Source organism: Erythrolamprus reginae (assembly GCF_031021105.1).
Source record: "Erythrolamprus reginae isolate rEryReg1 chromosome 4 unlocalized genomic scaffold, rEryReg1.hap1 SUPER_4_unloc_2, whole genome shotgun sequence".
Lineage (NCBI taxonomy): Eukaryota > Metazoa > Chordata > Lepidosauria > Squamata > Dipsadidae > Erythrolamprus > Erythrolamprus reginae.
This window is the reverse complement of record NW_027248455.1, coordinates 20,691-38,996: the sequence shown is the minus strand read 5'-3', so window position 1 is coordinate 38,996 and position 18,306 is coordinate 20,691. Positions and strand designations below refer to the sequence as shown.

General features: G+C 49.0%; 1 pseudogene; it reads right to left on the bottom strand.

The window, feature by feature from the left end:
- Nucleotides 1–18,306, bottom strand: part of LOC139155221 (cilium assembly protein DZIP1-like) — a 56,096-nt pseudogene that overhangs the window by 32,128 nt on the left and 5,662 nt on the right.

Below are 18,306 nucleotides of genomic sequence, written 5' to 3'. Positions count from 1 at the left end.
ATGCTGCCCTCAAGGACCAAGCAGATAATTGATGGACCCTTTTAATCAGGTTTTCCGCCCTTCTGTTCTCTGGTCTCAGACCGTCTGCCATATCTGACAGTACCTCTACGTTAGACATCAATGATGTGACTGGAGTATCTACTGAAGGATACTGAAGTAAGTCCTCTACCTCTGGATCAAAGGAGTAAAATCTTTTGTCCAAGGCTGAGGGCCCCAGGGCTGCTGATGGATTCTGCCAGGGTCTCTTTATATTCTCTGCAAAGATAGGTACTGCAGGAATGTGCTCAGACTTTCTCTGGGGCTCATTAATGAGTCTGGCCGCTGGCATGATGCCCACCTCTTGACCCGCTGGTTTTGCTGAATTATCTGGTAGCAGCGTGGTCTTGGCCTTGTTTAAAAGGACCCTGAATAGGGAATGTTTGAATAGCCCAGTGAAAGGGGGCTGGTCAGGTAGGTTGGCCTCATCCTCCGAGAGTTCCTCCTCTGGATCTGTGGCCATCTCCCTTGGGCCCTGGTCCTCCTGAAAGGAATCATGTAAAGATGGGGCAGAAGCAGGGGCCACCCAAAGGTCTTGTCTATTGGCTCGAGGTGGTAAAGGAGATGGGCTTTGCTGGGCACCCACTGCAATGCCCTGCGAATATGCAGACGCTATCATGTCTTGTAATGAAGGAGACATATTGGTCTGCCAATTGTCCATGGGGCCCCTGAGACCTGCTGCAGTTGGGGTAAAGGTGGCTGCTGGAGGTTGTGCCGGTTGAGACCATGATTGGGGTGGTCTGGACCATTCTGCCCTTTGAATCCCTTCAGATGGCAATGGGGCACTCAATGGGCGATCATGGGACAAATCCCCAGCTCCAGTGAGGTGAGGTCCCTCGAAGGCAGCAGCAGAAGCCAAAGGGCTCTGTTGATGAGGTGGGATAGTGCTGGTAGAAGGACTAGGCCCTTGCCTTGGTCTGTTCATTTCCAGCTGAGCCTCCAGGGCTTTGATTCTCTTCTCAGCCTCCTTTAAGGCCAATGAGGATTGAGAAGATTTTCCCTTTGATTTAGTGCTATGCCTCTTATCCTTCCCTTTATTTGTAGAGGGGGCAGCTGGGAAATCCCAATAATACGAAGGACTGGTCTGCACAAGATGGTAAAATGAATGCTGAATCAGTCCTCAGAGGAAGTAGTCACTGACCCTCCTTCCGGTGATTGGTCAAGACCTAAATTCCTTATTTGCCATGGTAACGCCCCTTGTTTAAAAATGGCGGCCGTTGAGTAACTCTCTTCATCTCACTTTCTCTCTCTTGTTTTCTTTCTGTCTCTTGCTTTCTCTCTCTCTCACACTCTTTCTCTCTTGTTTTCTTTCTCACGCTTTCTCTCTCTTGTTCTCTCTCTTGCTATCTCTTTCTCCCCCCCTTTCTCTCACTCTCTCTTTCTCACTTTCTCTCTATCTTGCTGTCTGTTGCTCTCACTCACTCTTGTTCTCTCTCCGTTCTTCTCAGCGGAGGCCGGCGAAGGTGATATTCAATGTCGTGGGCGCACGGGCGGTTGCGTGCGCTCCCTATCCCCCTGCTAGCCCACTCGGAATATTCAAAATAAGAAAAACCTTCGCCGGCGAAGGTTTTTCTTATTTTGAATAATCCGAGTGGGCTCGCAGGGAGATAGGGAGCGCGCGCAACCGCCCGTGCGCCCCGACATTGAATATCACCTTCGCCGGCCTCCGCTGAGAAAAACCTTTGCCGGCATTTCCTCTCGGCGTCAAGGAGGCGCAGCGGCGGGCGGAGAGAGGGAAGGGGGGCAGCGGCGTCCCTCCTGGCCTTGGCGGGCCGCCCGACCCTCCCCACCTCCTGCAAACGCGGCGGGCGGCGGGGGGAGAGTGAGGAGCCGGTTCCGGCGGGCGCAGGGCTTGGCTGGCGGGGGGAGCGCCGCTGGTGGTGCAGAAAGGCCGAGGGGGCCCTGGTGCCGCGGACCGGCTGAAAAACCCCAACGGCCCGGTCCTGGTCCGCGGACCGGCGGTTGGGGACCTCTGGCTTAGAGGGAACTATGCCTGCAATTCGAAGCGCTCCTTGCCCGCGAAGTTGAGAAAGCGAAGCAAGCCAGCGAGGACACGCCTGAAATCAAGCTTGATCCCCAAAGCCAAGTCAGATTTCAAAAGAAAAGGGAGGCGACAGCCGAGGCTCCCAGGCTTTTTAAAGGGGAGAAGCAAACGGGTTTCCCTCCAGCCTCGCTTTCTTCTTGGATTCGCACTCCCAAAGCCGGGGTCTGCAAAACCTGAATGGGCTCCCTCTGCTGGGTTGAGAGAGACGGGAAGATCCCGTCGCGAAGAAAGGAACTCTGCAAGGGATCGGCCGGCGGCAGAGCTGACATTAAATCCACACACACCCCGCGCGATTTGGCCGTCCGCGTTAAAGGGCTCCCGAATGCTGCGATCCACCCGGACGTTGTGCTTCCCTTTCGCTGGGATCGCGATTCACTCGCATCACGTGGGTCGGCCGACGCTCCGGAGAAGCGGATCCCTCGGCTGCTTGACCCCGCCTCCTGCTCCTGCGCTTCCCGGAAGCGATCGCACGCCCACCCTGCCGCGCCGCAGCCTTAAAATGCTTGGGCGCTCTGCGATTTGCCTCCCGTCTTTCCTCCCGCTCCTCCAATCTGATTGTCCCCCTCAGAAGAGGCCTTGGCCGGGAGAAAAGACCTGGATGTCGAAGAATAAAGCGGCTCCTTCGATTCCTCCGGGAGTAAAATTCCAGAAGTGCTGCTGGGGATTAATTTGGGATCCGCCGATCATAGAAGCCAAGCGCCGCCGGGTGCATGCTACGAATTTGCAGTGTTTGGCTTTATGCAGAAGCCGCTTCTGTGCAAACCATCCCAAATGAATCGGGGGCTAAATGTGGTGTTGAGCTGTTCGTGAGGACTCGCTTTCTGGGGCATTCGTGCAAAAAAAGGGACCGACTTTCGCTTATTCTATTGATCATGAGACCCACAAGCTGTAGGGGCCTTAGCCAAATATTGTACAAGGTCAGACATTGGTCAGCTTCGGAGTTGGGGCAGGTTTCCCGTGGGATGCAAGGGCAGGATCTTTTGGCACATCCAGTTGCTGGTTTGACTGAAACTGAAAAAATCCTAAGATTCAATTTCAATGGAAACAAGTCACCTAGGGATGCATGGGCATGGGAAAACTCAGCAAGTGAATATTGAAATGAATCAACCACACCTTGATTTCTTAGACATCAGTGAACTTGGACAGATCAGAAGTGGATACTTTCAGAAAAGAAGTTACCTGGACACACAAAGCCTTTCATAGACAGAAAATGTAAGAACAGTTGTTGAGCTCAGTAGTGGGTTGCTACCGGTGCGATAGCGGTCTGCGCATGGGTAGCGGCTGCCAGATTGCATTTTGTGCATGACCGCTCCGGTGGCAGTCCTACAGGCACCGCCATCTTTTTTTTTTTTCCAATTTTTCCAATTTTTTGTTTCATGCACAAGCAAAATCTTTTGAGTGGACATGCATGCGCATGAGATTTCAGCAATTCTTTGCTTCCGGGCATGCAAAAAAGTTGTCCAAATCTCAAGCACGCGGGTCCCCTTGCAAGATTTCAGTGTTTTTGTTTCATGTGCAGAAGCAAACACGCTGGGGACGTGCACGCACACAAGATGACTGAAGCTGGACGCGCAGTGCAACGGTAGCAGCGGCAACAGAAATCCGTCCCTGAGTGCAATGTAGCCAGGGCCGCCATCAGGAATTTTGGGGCCCCATACAGCCTAAGTGTCTGGGGGCCCCCTCCCTTCTTCCTTCCTTCCTTCCTTCCCTTTTTCTTTCTTTTTTCTCCTTTGGTTTTTTTTCCCTTCCTTCCTTCCTCTTTCTTTCTTTCTTTCTTCTTTTTCTTTCTTTCCTTTTTTCTCTTCTTTTTCTTTTCCCTCCCTCCTTCCTTCCTTCCTTCCCTTTTAAATTTTCAAACTGTCTTCTTCATATTCCTGGCTGAGGAATTCTGAAAGCTGCAGTCAACTGTCTTCAGCCATTGTCCAGCACTGTGCTACGGACCCCTCCCTCCACCCCCTGAAGAGTGGCAGTGATGCCAGAACCCCCTTCCCTGGAGATGGGAGCGGGGGGGGGGCTCCACTGGTCTCCCTCGACAAGACCTTCCGCAACGCATCAGCCCTGCTGGGCAGCCTCTTAGCCCCACCAAAGAAATGGGGGTTAAGGAAGACCCCCACCCCCCACCTTGCCCCAAACACTGGCACTCTGCATAACCCATGCGGGGGCTTTGGCTTCCCCTCTGCAGAACAGAAGCTGGGGACCTCTCCCTCCACATACACCGGATCCCTATGGCCCATCCGAGGGCTGGCAAAATAGGTGTGCCCCCCCACCTGCTTTTCTCTCTCTCTCTCTCTTTCTCTCTTTCTCTCCCTCTCTTTTTGTCTCTCTTTCTCTCTCTACTTTTCTTTCTTTTTCTCTTTTTCTCTCCCTTTCTCTCTCTTTTTCTCTCCCTTTCTCTCTCTTTCTCTTTATATCTCTTTCTCTCTTTTTTCTCTCTCCCAACCTCTCTCTTTCTCTTTCTATCTCTTTCTCTCCCTCCCTCTCTCTTTCACTTTCTCTACCTCTTTCTCTCCCTCTCTCCCCTTCTCTCTTTCTTTCTCTTTCTCTCCCTCCCCCTCTCTTTCTCTTCCTCTTTTTATCTCTCTTTCTCTCTTTTTTCTCCCTTTCTCTCTTTCTTTCTCTCCCCCTCTCTTTGTCTCTTTCTATCTCTTTCTCTCCCTCCCTCTATCTTTCTCTTTTTATCTCTCTCTTTCTCTTTCTCTCTCTCTCTTTCTCCCCCTTCTCTCTGAAGTGGGGAGGGCCGGGTTGGCACCAAGGGAGCTCGAGACGGGGTGCAAAAGCAAACTACTCTGCCGGCCCGGGCCCACATCGGAAGGAAGGAAGGAAGGAATGGTAAAAGGGGCGATCAAGAGAGGAATGGGTGAATGAATGGACGGAGGGTGGGAAGGAAGGAAGGAAAGAGGGAAGGGACAGGAACAGAGGAAGGGTGCAAAGGAAGCAAGGAAAGGTGTGAAAGGGGAGAGTAAGAGAAGAAGGAGTGAAAGAAGGGAATGAGGGAGGAAACAAGGGAGGAAGGAGAAGGAAAGCAAGAAATAGAGGGAGGGAAGGAAAGAAAGAAAGAAAGAAAGGGGGAAGGGACAGGAACAGAGGAAGGAAGCAAGGAAACTTATGAAAGGGGAGAGTAAGAGAGGAAGGACTGAAGAAAGGGAGGGAGGGAAGAAGGTAGGAAGGAGAAAGAAAAGAAGAAATAGAGGAAGGGAAGGTAAAAGAGAGAAAGAAAAAGAGCAAGAAAGAAAGCAAGAAATAGAGAAAGAAAGAATGAAAGAGAAATAAAAATAGAGAGGGGGGATGAAAGAAATGGAAGGAGGGAAGGAAGGAGAGAAAGCAAGAGAAAGAAAGAAAGAGAAAGAAAAAAGAATGAAAGAGCAAGAGAGCAAGAGAGAAAGAGAAAGAAAGAAAGAAAGAAAGAAAGAAAGGCAACTTCAAAGAAAGGCTCACTGAGCATCTCTCACTCTCTCTCTCTTTCTATCCCTCTTTCTTTCTCTCTCTTCCTTTCTATCTCTCCTCTTCCTTTCTCTCTCCTCTCTCTCTCCCTCTCTTTCTACTCACCTTTCTCTTCCTTCCTTCTCTCCCTCCCTCCCCTCCCTCCTTCCTTCCTCTCCATTTCTCTTTCCCTCCCTCTCTTTCCCTTTTCTTTCTTTTGGTCCACTTCTCTCTCTCTCCGCTTCTCCACTTGCCTCCCCCTCGCGCCTCGCCCTTCCCACCCGGCCACCCGCGCGCGCTTACCAGCAGCAGGAATTCGAGTAAGCCCAAAAGAAGCCATTGGCTCCGGGCGGCGTCCATGGCCCCCCCGAACCCCCGGCCCAGCACTTCCGGAAGCCGAAAGGCGCGGCTCTCTTGCCCTTGCAATCCTCGGGGGGACACAAGGCCGGCGGAGAAGCCGGCCGGGCTCAGCCCTCTCCCGGCTTCCCCAATTCCGCTTCCCCAGCAGCGCGGGTTGGCTTCCAGAGGATTGAGCCAACCACGCGGTCTTTCCTCCTTCCGCGGCTGCCATCGGGGCTCCCTGCCTGTCTGCCGGCCTCTCTGCCTTCTTTCCTCGTTGGGGGTGGGAAGAAGGTGCGGGCCGCAGAGGCAGAGTTTGTCTCAATCGGAGTTGGGGAGTTTTTGGCGGGCACCGGGCCCGCCCGCCCCCCATTTTCCAATTTGGCCGGGGCCCGGGACGCCGCTACCAGTAATACCAGTCTATCGGCGGCCCTGAATGTAGCTGATGGCCTAATAATACAATAATACAGGATGTGTTCCCAAAGTAATGCAATTTTTTAAAAGTAATTTATTGAACAGATTTGCACAATCACTTAAATGTTTTCAAAGTACTGTCCTTGGGCCTCTACACATTTTTTCCAGTGACTGCCATGACTGGTACACGCCCTGGAAGGCGTTTTCAGAGACCTCTCGCAAGGTCTTTGTCACGGCTGATTGGATCTCTTCTATGGACGAAAAACGGGTTCCCTTCAGAGCTGGGAACAAAAAGAAGTCTGCTGGGGCGACGTCAGGACTACGGGGGGGGGCAGCTTTGGCACATGGTGTTTGGCCAGGAACTCACAAACTCATAGCACGTTGGGGCAAGGCACGTTTTTCGTCCATAGAAGAGATCCAATCAGCTGTGACGAAGACCTTGCGAGAGGTCCCCGAAGATGCCTTCCAGGGCGCATGCCGGTCATGGCAGTCACTGGAAAAAATGTGTAGAGGCCGAAGGACAGTGCTTTGAAGAATTTTACATGTTTGTGCAAATTTATTGAATAAACAACTTTTTAAAAAAATTGCATTACTTTTGGAACGCACCCTATATGTCTGTTTTATGGAGTTTGATGTGCTGGTTCCAAAATATGCTTAGTTTTGCTCCATTGCATAAAGTGTCTGATATAGAAGCGTTTTTGTTATTACATTATTTCAACATTTTTAACGTGTGTAGTAATTACTGTTTTCTTAATGTACGTTGGAGCTGAGCTAGGGCAATGGCTCATGTGCTAGCCGATATGGCTCCGTGTGCCACCTGTGGCACCCATGCCATAGGTTTGCCATCACTGCCTTATAATAATGATGCTGCTCTGTGGAAACTATGCACGCTAAAGAAAAACAATATACATTTTTGAAATCAGAACAAAAAATGATTCAGAAAATTACAAGGTCAACTGCGATGATTAAATTTTTTTTTTGTACACCTGTGTTACTGTTGTATCACATGATTCTTGACAAATCTATATTTTCTTTTATGTACACTGAGGGCATATGCACCAAGACAAATTCCTTGTGCGTCCAATCACACTTGGCCAATAAAATGATTCTATTCTATCTAATGTCACCAGTATATTACCTATACCTTGTAATAATGATGCTGCTCCATGAAAACTATACCTGCTACAGAAAAACAATATACATTTTTGAAATCAGAATAAAAAATGATTCAGAAAAGTACAAGGTCACCTGTGATGGTTTTTAAAAAAATATTCTTTTGTAGACCTGTTATTTATTGCCACCCATCTCATTTCGAGATGACAGCATGGAATATAATAGAACAGAGCAAAATCTGGAAGAGACCTAAGAGGTCTTCTAGTCCAGTGTTTCCCAACCTTTTTTGAGCCACAGCACATTATTCATATTTTCAAAATCCTGGGGAACACTGAATGGGGGGGGGGGGGGGGCGGGGGGGCTAAAGAAAAGTTTGGACAAAAAAAATATCTCTTCCTCCATTTCACTCTATTTCTCCCTCCCTCTTTCTCTCTCTTCCTTCCTTCCCTTCTTTCTCTCTCTCTATCCCTCTTTCTTTCTTCCTCTCTTTTTTGCTCTCTCTCTCCCTCCTTCCCTCCCTCTATGTCTTTCTCTCTCCCTTGCTCTCTCTCTGCCTCTCTTGCTATCTCTCTTTCATTCTCTCTCTTTCTGTCTCTCTTGCTATGTCTCTTTCTCTCTCTCTCTTTCTCTCTTGCTATCTCTTTTTTTCTCTCTCTCTTGCTATGTCTCTCTTTCTCTCTCTGTCTCCCTTCCTCTTTCCTTTCTATCTCTCCCTTCCTCTTTCTTTTCTATCTCTCCCTCCCTCTTTCCTCCCTCCCTCTTTCCTTTCTATTTCTCCCTCCTTCTTTCCTTTCTATCTTTCTCCGTCCCTCAGCGGCGGCAAAGAAGAAGGAAGGCAGGCTGCAGAGGGCACAGAGGACAAGAGCGCTCGCTCGCTCCCTCGCCCTCTGCCTTCCCTCCCTCGCTGCTGAAGGGACGAGCTGTTCATGAGGACTCGCTTTCTGGGACATTCGTGCAAAAAAAGGGACCGACTTTCGCTTAGACTGTTCTAGTCTAAGCCCCTGCTCAAACAGGAAAACCTATACAGTGATCCCTCCATTATCGCGAGGGTTCCGTTCCAGGACCCCTCGCGATAATCGATTTTTCGCAATGTAGGGTTCCGGAAGTAAAAACACCATCTGCGCATGCGTGCCCTTTTTTTTCATGGTCGCACATGCGCAGATGGTGGGGTTTGCGTGTGGGCGGTGGGGAAGACCCAGGGAAGGTTCCTTTGGCCGCCTAGCAGCTGATCTGCTTGGTAGCGCAGCAGCAGCGAGGAGCCGAAGATTGGGGTTTCCCAGCCGCCCACACAAAGGGGAAACCCCATCTTCGGCTCCTCGCTGCTGCTGCGCTACCAAGCAGATCAGCTGCTAGGTAGCCGAAGGAACCTTCCCTGGATCTTCCCCGCCGCCTCGGATCCTCGCTGATGCCCGCTCGCCGATCGCCCCGTTCACCCGCCGCTCGCCTCGCACCCGCCGCTCGCCTCGTTCGCCCGCCGCTCGCCTCGTTCGCCCGCCGCTCGCCTCGCACCCGCCGCTCGCCTCGTTCGCCCGCCGCTCGCCTCGTTCGCCCGCCGCTCGCCTCGCACCCGCCGCTCGCCTCGTTCGCCCGCCGCTCGCCTCGTTCGCCCGCCGCTCGCCTCGCACCCACCGCTCGCCTCGTTCGCTCACCTCGTTCGCCCGCCGCTCGCCTCGCACCCGCCGCTCGCCTCGTTCGCCCGCCGCTCGCCTCGTTCGCCCGCCGCTCGCCTCGTTCGCCCGCCGCTCGCCTCGTTCGCCCGCCGCTCATCTCGTTCACCCGTGAAGGTTTTCTCAGACGCAAGCGTCATTCCTCCGCTCGCCTTTCAGAGCCGCAAACGAGCGGGAATCGAAGTGAGGGCACTTGTTTCGTCAGCTCAAGCTTCACTTGCCCTTAGCGCGCGTCTGCGCGAGCGATAGAAAGGCGGAGCCTTGTGACAGTAGCCTCTCCTGCTCTCCACGTTCCCCTAGCGAGAGGCGGGACCGCGGACGCGCCGGCCAATCGGAGGCTCCCACGACCCACCGGGGGGATCCTTGCTTTTAGCATGTCGAAAGAGTTTCGGAGTTCTCTGAGGTAAACTTTCCAAGCGAGTTCGGCGGTTGGGCGCTTGGGAGCCTGCGGGCCATCATGGTTTCTCCCCGGATTTGCGTTCACAAGCTTGGCTCGACGTTGCCGTTGCTGTTGTTCCTCTGAGATCTGCACTACGAGGGTGAGAGAAACTTTGGCCGCTGGGGTTGGCAGTTTTTACCTGGGAAGTTTAGGGACTTGGGTGAGAAGAAGGGATTTGCGGCAGGGCAGAGGCAGGAAGGGAATCCATAGACACGGGTTAAAGCAGGGGTAAGCAAAGTTGGCTCTTCTATGACGGGGACTTCAACTCCCAGAATTCCTGAGCTAGCATAATTGGCTGAGGAATTCTGGGAGATGAAGTCCACAAGTCATAGAGGAGCCAACTTTGCCTACTCCTGGGTTAAACTGCTCGCGTTATATTAACCTTCTTCCTATAGAGCTAAAAACATGGCCTCACTTGGGATCATTGCAAAGGTGGGAGAGGAAGTTACAGCCTTCCTTGCAGAAGGGGCTACGATGAAATATTATTTATTTTATTTGTTTGTTTGTAGGTATTGGTGGTATACAGAGGTATAACAATATTCATATACATGATACTGGTAAAAGAGAAACTCAAAAATACTAGTAAACAAACTCAGTATGACTATGAGTACAGAGTAGTCAAAGCTCAAACTATTCTAATAGTATTCTCTGTTCTCATGGAACTGTAGGTGATCCTTTAAAGGTTGGCATTTGCAGACATAGTTCTGGGACTAGTGGGCTGCACCTGGTATGTGGCCACATGACAGCATGGTAGTAAAAACCAGGATGCTCACACAGCTGTGTGTCCCCAATGGATGCATGTGTGCCCCCATGCAAGATTCAGCTTCTGCACATGTTCTGCAAGCGAAATCTTGTGTGAAGATGCTTGCACATGTGAGATCTTGCCTATTTTCGGCAGTTTTTGCTTCTGCGCACGAACACAAAGAAATCTCTGAAAAGAGGTGAAATCTTGTGTGTGTGTGTGTCCTCATGGGAGATTTTGCTTCTGCATGCGCAGAAGCTGAATCTTGTGCCAACCCGCGCTCGTGTCAGTCTTGGAGAGCTCACCGGTAACACCGAAGAAGAGCAGCCCCTTCACTGCCTGGGACCATTTTATAATTAAAAAGTTGTAGCCTGTATGCAAGCTGTGCTCATTAAATCAATGGCTTTTTGCTTCGTATGAATCGTGTTTAGGGATTGAGTCCGTGAACTCGTAAATTGCCCGTTGTCTGTTTTGCTGAATTCTGCCCAAGTTTCCAAAATAATGAAATCAACCGTTTAGTGGACCAGCAAAATGCTGTGGACACATGGACTTCAATATAAAGCATTTGACAAAGTAGATCGTAATCTATTTCTTAGTGAGCTAGAAAAATATGGGACGGACAGCATCACTGCAGGATGGAGTCATTTATTTATATAACAACAACAACAACAAAAAGAGTTGGAAGGAGCCTTGGAAGTCTTCTAGTCCAACCCCCTGCTGAGGTAGGAAACCCTTCATTACGTTAGACAAATGATTATCCAACATCTTCTTAAAAATTTCTAGTGTTGGAGTATTCACAACTTCTGGAGGCAAGCTGTTCCGCTGGCTAATTGTTCTGTCAGGAAATTTTTCCTTAGTTCTAAGTTACCTCTCTCCTTATTTAGTTTCCACCCATTGCTTCTTGTTCTACCCTCAGTTGCTTTGCAGAATAAGTTGACTCCCTCTTTGTAAAATTTGTTAGCCATCCATTTTACCACACACTAACTCTTGAGTGCCTTACAATATCAAAAGATAGAAATATAAAGTATAATAATTGAAATACAATACCAGTTTAAAAAATGAAAGGGTTGTGTGTGTAGTATCTGTTATTAATCTAGGAACTGCCGCCAATGTGAAGCCCCCCTGTTGGAGCCTCAAGTCAACTGGAAGAGCCAGTTTAGTTTAATCTTTTTGTCCTTAAGATTCTCATTATTATCCAGTTTAGATCTGCCATCTCCCATAACCATAGTTGGACAATATGGGACCATTCCAACTTTGGAATCCCCATTGGGCAAAGCTAGGAAATGCGTGAAACTCTCACCACCCTCTCAATGACTGCAATGGGAGAGTTGTACATCTTGTCACAGGAACTCTTCCTTCTTCTGCACTAAGCTATCATGCAACTGGTACATCTATGTACACAGTATCCACAGCCACAGTAGATGTAGGTCTAGATTAAATTCCTACCCCCCCCATTGGAAATTGTTCAGGAAAAATATAACACAGCAATTCTAGCATGAACATACCTGTATCCTTTAATGGTTTTCCCCATTCATGGATCATTGACACGTGTGTGTGTGTGTGTGTGTGTGTGTGTGTGTGTGAGAGAGAGAGAGAGAGAGAGAGAGAGGCTGACTGCAATGACACCAGAAGCTGCCTGTCTGCTGTGCTGGGCTCGCCCCCTGGACATGCCCGGCGGCTTTGCCTGACAACAAGAGAGCAGCGGAGCGACTGGGGAACACGGGTTTCTTTATTTCTCCACCCTTCAACCTTCTCCTCAGAGGCTTCCTCCCATATGGGGTTTGTGTGTGGATGGAGGGGGGGCTACCCTGTCTTTCCCAGAGCTTTCCCCCCCCCCCTCCGACAGAGCGTGTTTTGGTGGTGTGCTGGGACGGCAATGGGCTGGCCCTCACGAAAACCTGGGTGGGGGCTTTCTTTCTTTCTATCTTTCTTTCTCTCTATCCATCCATTATATCTATCTATCTATCCATCTATCCATTATCTTTCACTCTATCTATCTATCCATCCATCCATTATCTATCCATCCATCCATCCATCATCTATCTATCTATCTATCTATCTATCTATCTCTTTCTATCCATTATCTATCTATCTATCTATCTATCTATCTTTCTTTCTTTCTTTCTATCCATTATCTATCTATCCATCCATCCACCCACCCACCCACCCACCCACCAATCCATCCTAAGAAGAAAACTGAAACAGTTGCCAGTCCTGGATACGTTAAGAAAATTGGGGGGAAGGGTCTTTCAACTGGGATAGGGACGAAGCAGCTAGGCAGCTTCGAGTATCATTGCAAAGGAGAGGCAGTCAGCCCCCCCTCTCTCTCACACACACACACACACCCATCTTTTCCTTCCTCTCTTTCCTCATCTTTTTCTCTTTCTGATGGGCAAGAGGGGTGAGACGGATCGTGTAGAAGACGCTTAGACTCGCCCGGCTGCCGAGGATTAAACTGTTTCTATTCCGTTCTGTTCCGTTCCTCTGACTGCCTCTCCTTTGCAATGACACCAGAAGCTGCCTGTCTGCTGTGCTGGGCTCGCCCCCTGGACACGAGAGAGCAGCGGAGGGACTGGGGAACACGAGTTTCTTTCTTTATTTCTCCACCCTTCAACCTTCTCCTCAGAGGCTTCCTCCCATATGTGCTTCACGCAGCTTCGCAGCCTCGTATTTCCCTGGAGTGGTTTGTGTGTGGATGGAGGGGAGGGGGCTTCCCTGTCTTTCCCAGAGCTTTCCCCCCCCCCTCCGACTGAGCGTGTTTTGGTGGTGTGCTGGACCGGCAATCGGCTGGCCCTCACGAAACCCGGGTGGGAGCTTTCTTTCTTTCTTTCTATCTCTCTTTCTTTCTATCCATTATCTATCTATCTATCTATCTATCTATCTATCTTTCTTTCTTTCTATCCATTATCTATCTATCTATCTTTTTTTCTTTTTCTTTCTATCCATTATCTATCTATCTATCTTTCTTTCTTTTTCTTTCTATCCAGGTAGGTGATGGATAGATGGGCTGCTCAGGATTAGAGGGAGGAGAAGCAGCTGCTACTTCAACTGGCCGCCGCTCCTCTGGCCGTGGACACAAAGGAGAGCGCACGTCTGTCCCTGGAGGAGGTTTAGGAGGAGAGGGGATCTCGCCCAGCCTCTGGAAAGCAAAGGAAAAACCCCAGGCGCTTCGGCCAGCAACAATCCGTATAAAGCCCTCTTGCAGCCGCTTTTGGGTGGCTGCAGCGGCAGTGGCAGCTGTGGCTTCTCCTCCGAGCAGGGCGGCTCATAGGCGGGCTCCAGGTTCAGGCGCAGCTCTTCCCCTCCCATCCCACCAGGGGTTGTAATCAAAAAGGGAAATCCCGGCCATGACAGTCATAAGGCAGGGGAATCCCTTCAGCAGTCAGAGAGCGCAAGCACAGTAAGAGAGCCCACGGACCCGGGTTCAGGTTCGTAAGTTGAAAAAAGTTCGTAAAAAGAGGCAAAAAATTTCCAAACCCAGGGTTCGTATCTTGAAATGTTCGTATCACGGGGGGTTCGTATGATGAGGTACCACTGTACTTCTATGCCGCCCAGTCCCAAGGGGACTGCCGCTAAGACACAAATAATTTAAAATGCCACAAATACTTTTTAAAAACTTTATTACAAAGTTTTAATAAAGTTTTAATAATTATTACAAAACTGATTTTGCTGGGGGGAAATATCCCATTGTTTAGAAATACGTGAAGCTCATTGCAATGGGAAGATTGACACATCCTCTAACATTTTTGTTACAGTGAAAATTTCAGGACCAATTTCTTCCTCTTTCCATTTGTAAAATGACTGCCGAATCTCCTCCTGTTTGGATCGGTGATCTTCATATTCCTGAAATTGAATGAAAAAGCTATTTTAAGAATTTTAGAAAGTCCTTTTCTACAAATTCCTGTATTTTGATCATGATGCTTATTCCAAACCAATGAAACCTTAACATTAATTGTGATATGTGGATCGCAAAATATTCCAATCTAACTAGACCAGAGGATTACTGATCAGTGAAATAGGTTTGTAGGAACAGATAATGGAAATGGTAATGTATGAAAATGTATATTGTACAAATGTATATTGTATGCCGGCCCTCTCCGAGAAATTGACGGTGATGTGGATGGACCGGAACGTGTAGATACGCTTCCTTCAGGTTGATGGAGGTCATCCAATCCTGATGACAAATAGATGCCAGAATGGTATGTAACGAATGCATCTTGAACCTCTGATACCGGATGTAAATGTTCAGTTGTCTGAGGTTCAAAATTAGGCGGCATCCGCCGGAGGACTTGGGGACTACGAATACTATGGAGTAGAACCCTTGACCTCTCTGGTCTGTCGGAACTGGTTCTATTGCCCCAATGTCCAAGAGATGTTGGACCTCCTGGAAAATAAGAGATCGCTTTTGCGGATGAAGTAAAGTCAGGCATCGTATGAATCTGTTTGGAGGAATTTGCCAAAAGTTTATTCGCAGGCCTTGTTCCACAGTCTCTAAGGCCCATGTGTCGATGGATATGGATTCCCAAAATTCGGTGAAGAATTGCAGGCGACCACTGATGGGCGGATCGAGGGAGGAGTCATTTTTGCTTGCGATAACCTCCTCTGTTGCCACCTCTGTAGGATCTGCGAGGTTGTTGAAACTAGCGGTTCCTGTCCCTATAGCCGCCTCGGTCAGCTCGGTAAGATGGTTGGGTGTAAGTCCCCTGTCCATAAGCCCGTGCAACTGGGGACGAAGTTGAGGAGGGTTCCGATCGAAAGGGCTGTCTATGGAAATATGGCGCCCCTCGTCTGTCTTGCCTTCTTGCCGACCTTGGTAACACTTTCTTCTTATCTCTGTCCTCAGTCAGGACAGAGTCTAATGACTCAACAAAGAGCTTAGAACCTTGATAAGGAGCTGTAGCTAGACACCATTTTGATTTCGCGTCTGCCTGCCATGAACAAAGCCAAAGCAGGCGTCGAGCTGAGAGGTTAGTTGCCATTGCTTGAGATGAAAATCTTGCTGCCGCCAAGGTGGCATCTGCAGAAATCTCGGCAGTGGCGATGAGCTTTTTGATGTCTTGGCGAAGACGGATGTCCTCTGAGCCTAGTCTGGGGAGTATATCCTGGAGCCACAGGATGGAGGCCCTATTAAAGAAGGAGGGCATCAAGGACCAAGCAGGTAATTGGTGGACCCTTTTAATCAGGTTTTCCACCCTTTTGTCCTCTGGTCTCAGACCGTCTGCCATATCTGATAGTACCACTGCGTTAGACATCAATGATGTGACTGGAGTATCTACTGAAGGATACTGAAGTAAGTCCTCTACCTCTGGATCAAAGGAGTAAAATCTTTTGTCCAAGGCTGAGGGCCCCAGGGCTGCTGATGGATTCTGCCAGGGTCTCTTTATATTCTCTGCAAAGATAGGTACTGCGGGAATGTGCTCATATTCCCTCTGGGGCTCATTAATGAGTCTGTCCGCTGGCATGATGCCCACCTCTTGACCCGCTGGTTTTGCTGAATTATCTGGTAGCAGCGTGGTCTTGGCCTTGTTTAAAAGGACCCTGAATAGGGAATGTTTGAATAGCCCAGTGAAAGGGGGCTGGTCAGGTAGGTTGGCCTCATCCTCCGAGAGTTCCTCCTCTGGATCTGTGGCCATCTCCCTTGGGCCCTGGTCCTCCTGAAAGGAATCATGTAAAGATGGGGCAGAAGCAGGGGCTACCCAAAGGTCTTGTCTATTGGATCGAGGTGGTAAAGGAGATGGGCGTTGCTGGGCACCCACTGCAATGCCCTGGGAATATGCAGACGCTATCATGTCTTGTAATGAAGGAGACATAGTCTGCCAATTGTCCATGGGGCCCCTGAGACCTGCTGCAGTTGGGGTAAAGGTGGCTGCTGGAGGTTGTGCCGATTGAGACCATGATTGGGGTGGTCTGGATCATTCTGCCCTTTGAATCACTTCAGATGGCAATAAGGCACTCAATGGGCGATCAGGGGACAAATCCCCAGCTCCAGTGAGGTGAGGTCCCTTGAAGGCAGCAGCAGAAGCCAAAGGGCTCTGTTGATGAGGTGGGATAGTGCTGGTAGAAGGACTAGGTCCTTGCCTTGGTCTGTTCATTTCCAGCTGAGCCTCCAGCGCTTTGATTCTCTTCTCAGCCTCCTTTAAGGCCACTGAGGATTGAGAAGATTTTCCCTTTGATTTAGTGCTATGGCTCTTATCCTTGCCTTTATTTGTAGAGGGGGCAGCTGGGCAATCCTAATAATACGAAGGACTAGTCTGCACAAGATGGTAAAATGAATGCTGAATCAGTCCTCAGAGGAACTAGTCACTGACCCTCCTTCCGGTGATTGGTCAAGACCTAAATTCCTTAATTGCCATGGTAACGCCCCTTGTTTAAAAATGGCGACCGTTGAGTAATTAGCTTTGCTGTCTCATTGGCCTATGGCCCCCACCTGCTGCCTCAAAATGGCATCCGAATAGGGGGCGGTACTAAGCCCTAAAATGGCTGAGGCATCTCAGTGCCTTCGTATGCCGGCAGCTCAGTGTTTCTCCCCCACAAAATGGCAGTCGGAACCTCAGGCGGCGAGGAGAAGCTTCCAGCCTCGATTGCAGTTGCTGCTCTCTAAAATGACCCCCGCTGGTCTTGCTGCGCTGATGGAGATCGGCGGCCGATAACGGAGCCGCCAAACAGCTGATTCGTCCCCTCAGGAAATCCCAGCCGGGAAACCCCTTTTTCGGTAGAAAAGTGGCAGTGGCGGGGGGGGTTTGATCGCGAACGTCAGGGACCCCTTAAGTTTCTTCCCTGTCTTCGAGGCAGTGCTCCAGAGAGCAGGTCTCTCAGGGGTGAAGAGTTGGAGAGCAATACCCCGGGGGGAAGAGGCTCTCAGCAGGAAACCTTTTCTTCTTCCTCCTGTGAAAGAAAGAAGAGTTAGTTAGGAAAAAACAAGTACTTAGATGAATTAAAAATCACACTCTTTGTGAGAAGAAAACTCATAGTCCCTACACTATGACTGAGTTTTTAAGACTGACCTAAGGAAGCAGTGGTGGGCGGGACATAACATTTATGCTAATTTTTAACTCAGTCCCTGCCAATGAGGCTGAAGAATAACCCACATTGGACTCTCTGAGCAGTGCAGTGGAGAACAAAAGCCTACAGCGGACAACAGATTTGTTTAATGAGCCTAGTGTTTATTTAATGAACTTGGGTCAGTCATGTGATGACCTGTTTTACAACCATAATGATTAAATGCCAGACTCAATTACAGTTGTACGTCGGGGATTAGCTGTAGATCCTTTCCTCTGATCATAATAAAAAAACTAAAACTCATTTAAAAATAAAAACTAAATTTAAAAAACACTAAAGTTAGATAATGTTTTATACAGAGGTGGGTTCTGACTTAGTTCTCTGCTGGTTCACTTCCTCACGTGTGTACACATATGTTGCGTGCCACACAGGTGCAAACCAGGTTCTGTGCATGCGCAGAAGCAAAAAAACAAGATGGTGGCGCCTATGGTGCTACTGAGAAAGCCAGTTCGGGGGCACTTCCAGCCAATCATCACTGCCGATTCGGTGAGCAGGGGGAAATTCCCGCTACCGATTCTATAAAGCTAGCCCAAACCGGCAGGAACCCACCTCTGGTTTTATATATACAAACTATACAAACTGCATTTGTACAATTCACTTTAGCTTAACAAAGGCTTTAGTGGGTTCTCATATATTGGCAATAATAATAATAATTAATAATAATAATTTATTAGACTTGTATGCCGCCCCTCTCTGAACACTCGGGGCAGCTCACAACAGTAAGTAGTAACAAATGTGCTGGATTTTCTAATAATGAAACAGCTCTCCAAACAAAGTCTCCTCCTCATTCTGCAAATAGCACCTACTGTCCTTGTTTGCTTTTTTCAAACAAGAAAAATTATGGATTGGATGTAAGATTTGAAATCTATTTATTACACACTCACCACCAATGACTGGTTGTTCTGAATGGCGACGCTGCAAATGGTTGTGCAGGTAGGTAGCGTTCATAAAGGCTTTGTCACAAAACTGACACTGTAAAATAAAAGTTTGGTTAAACAACATCTGTGCCACTAAGGATATTTATCTCTGGATG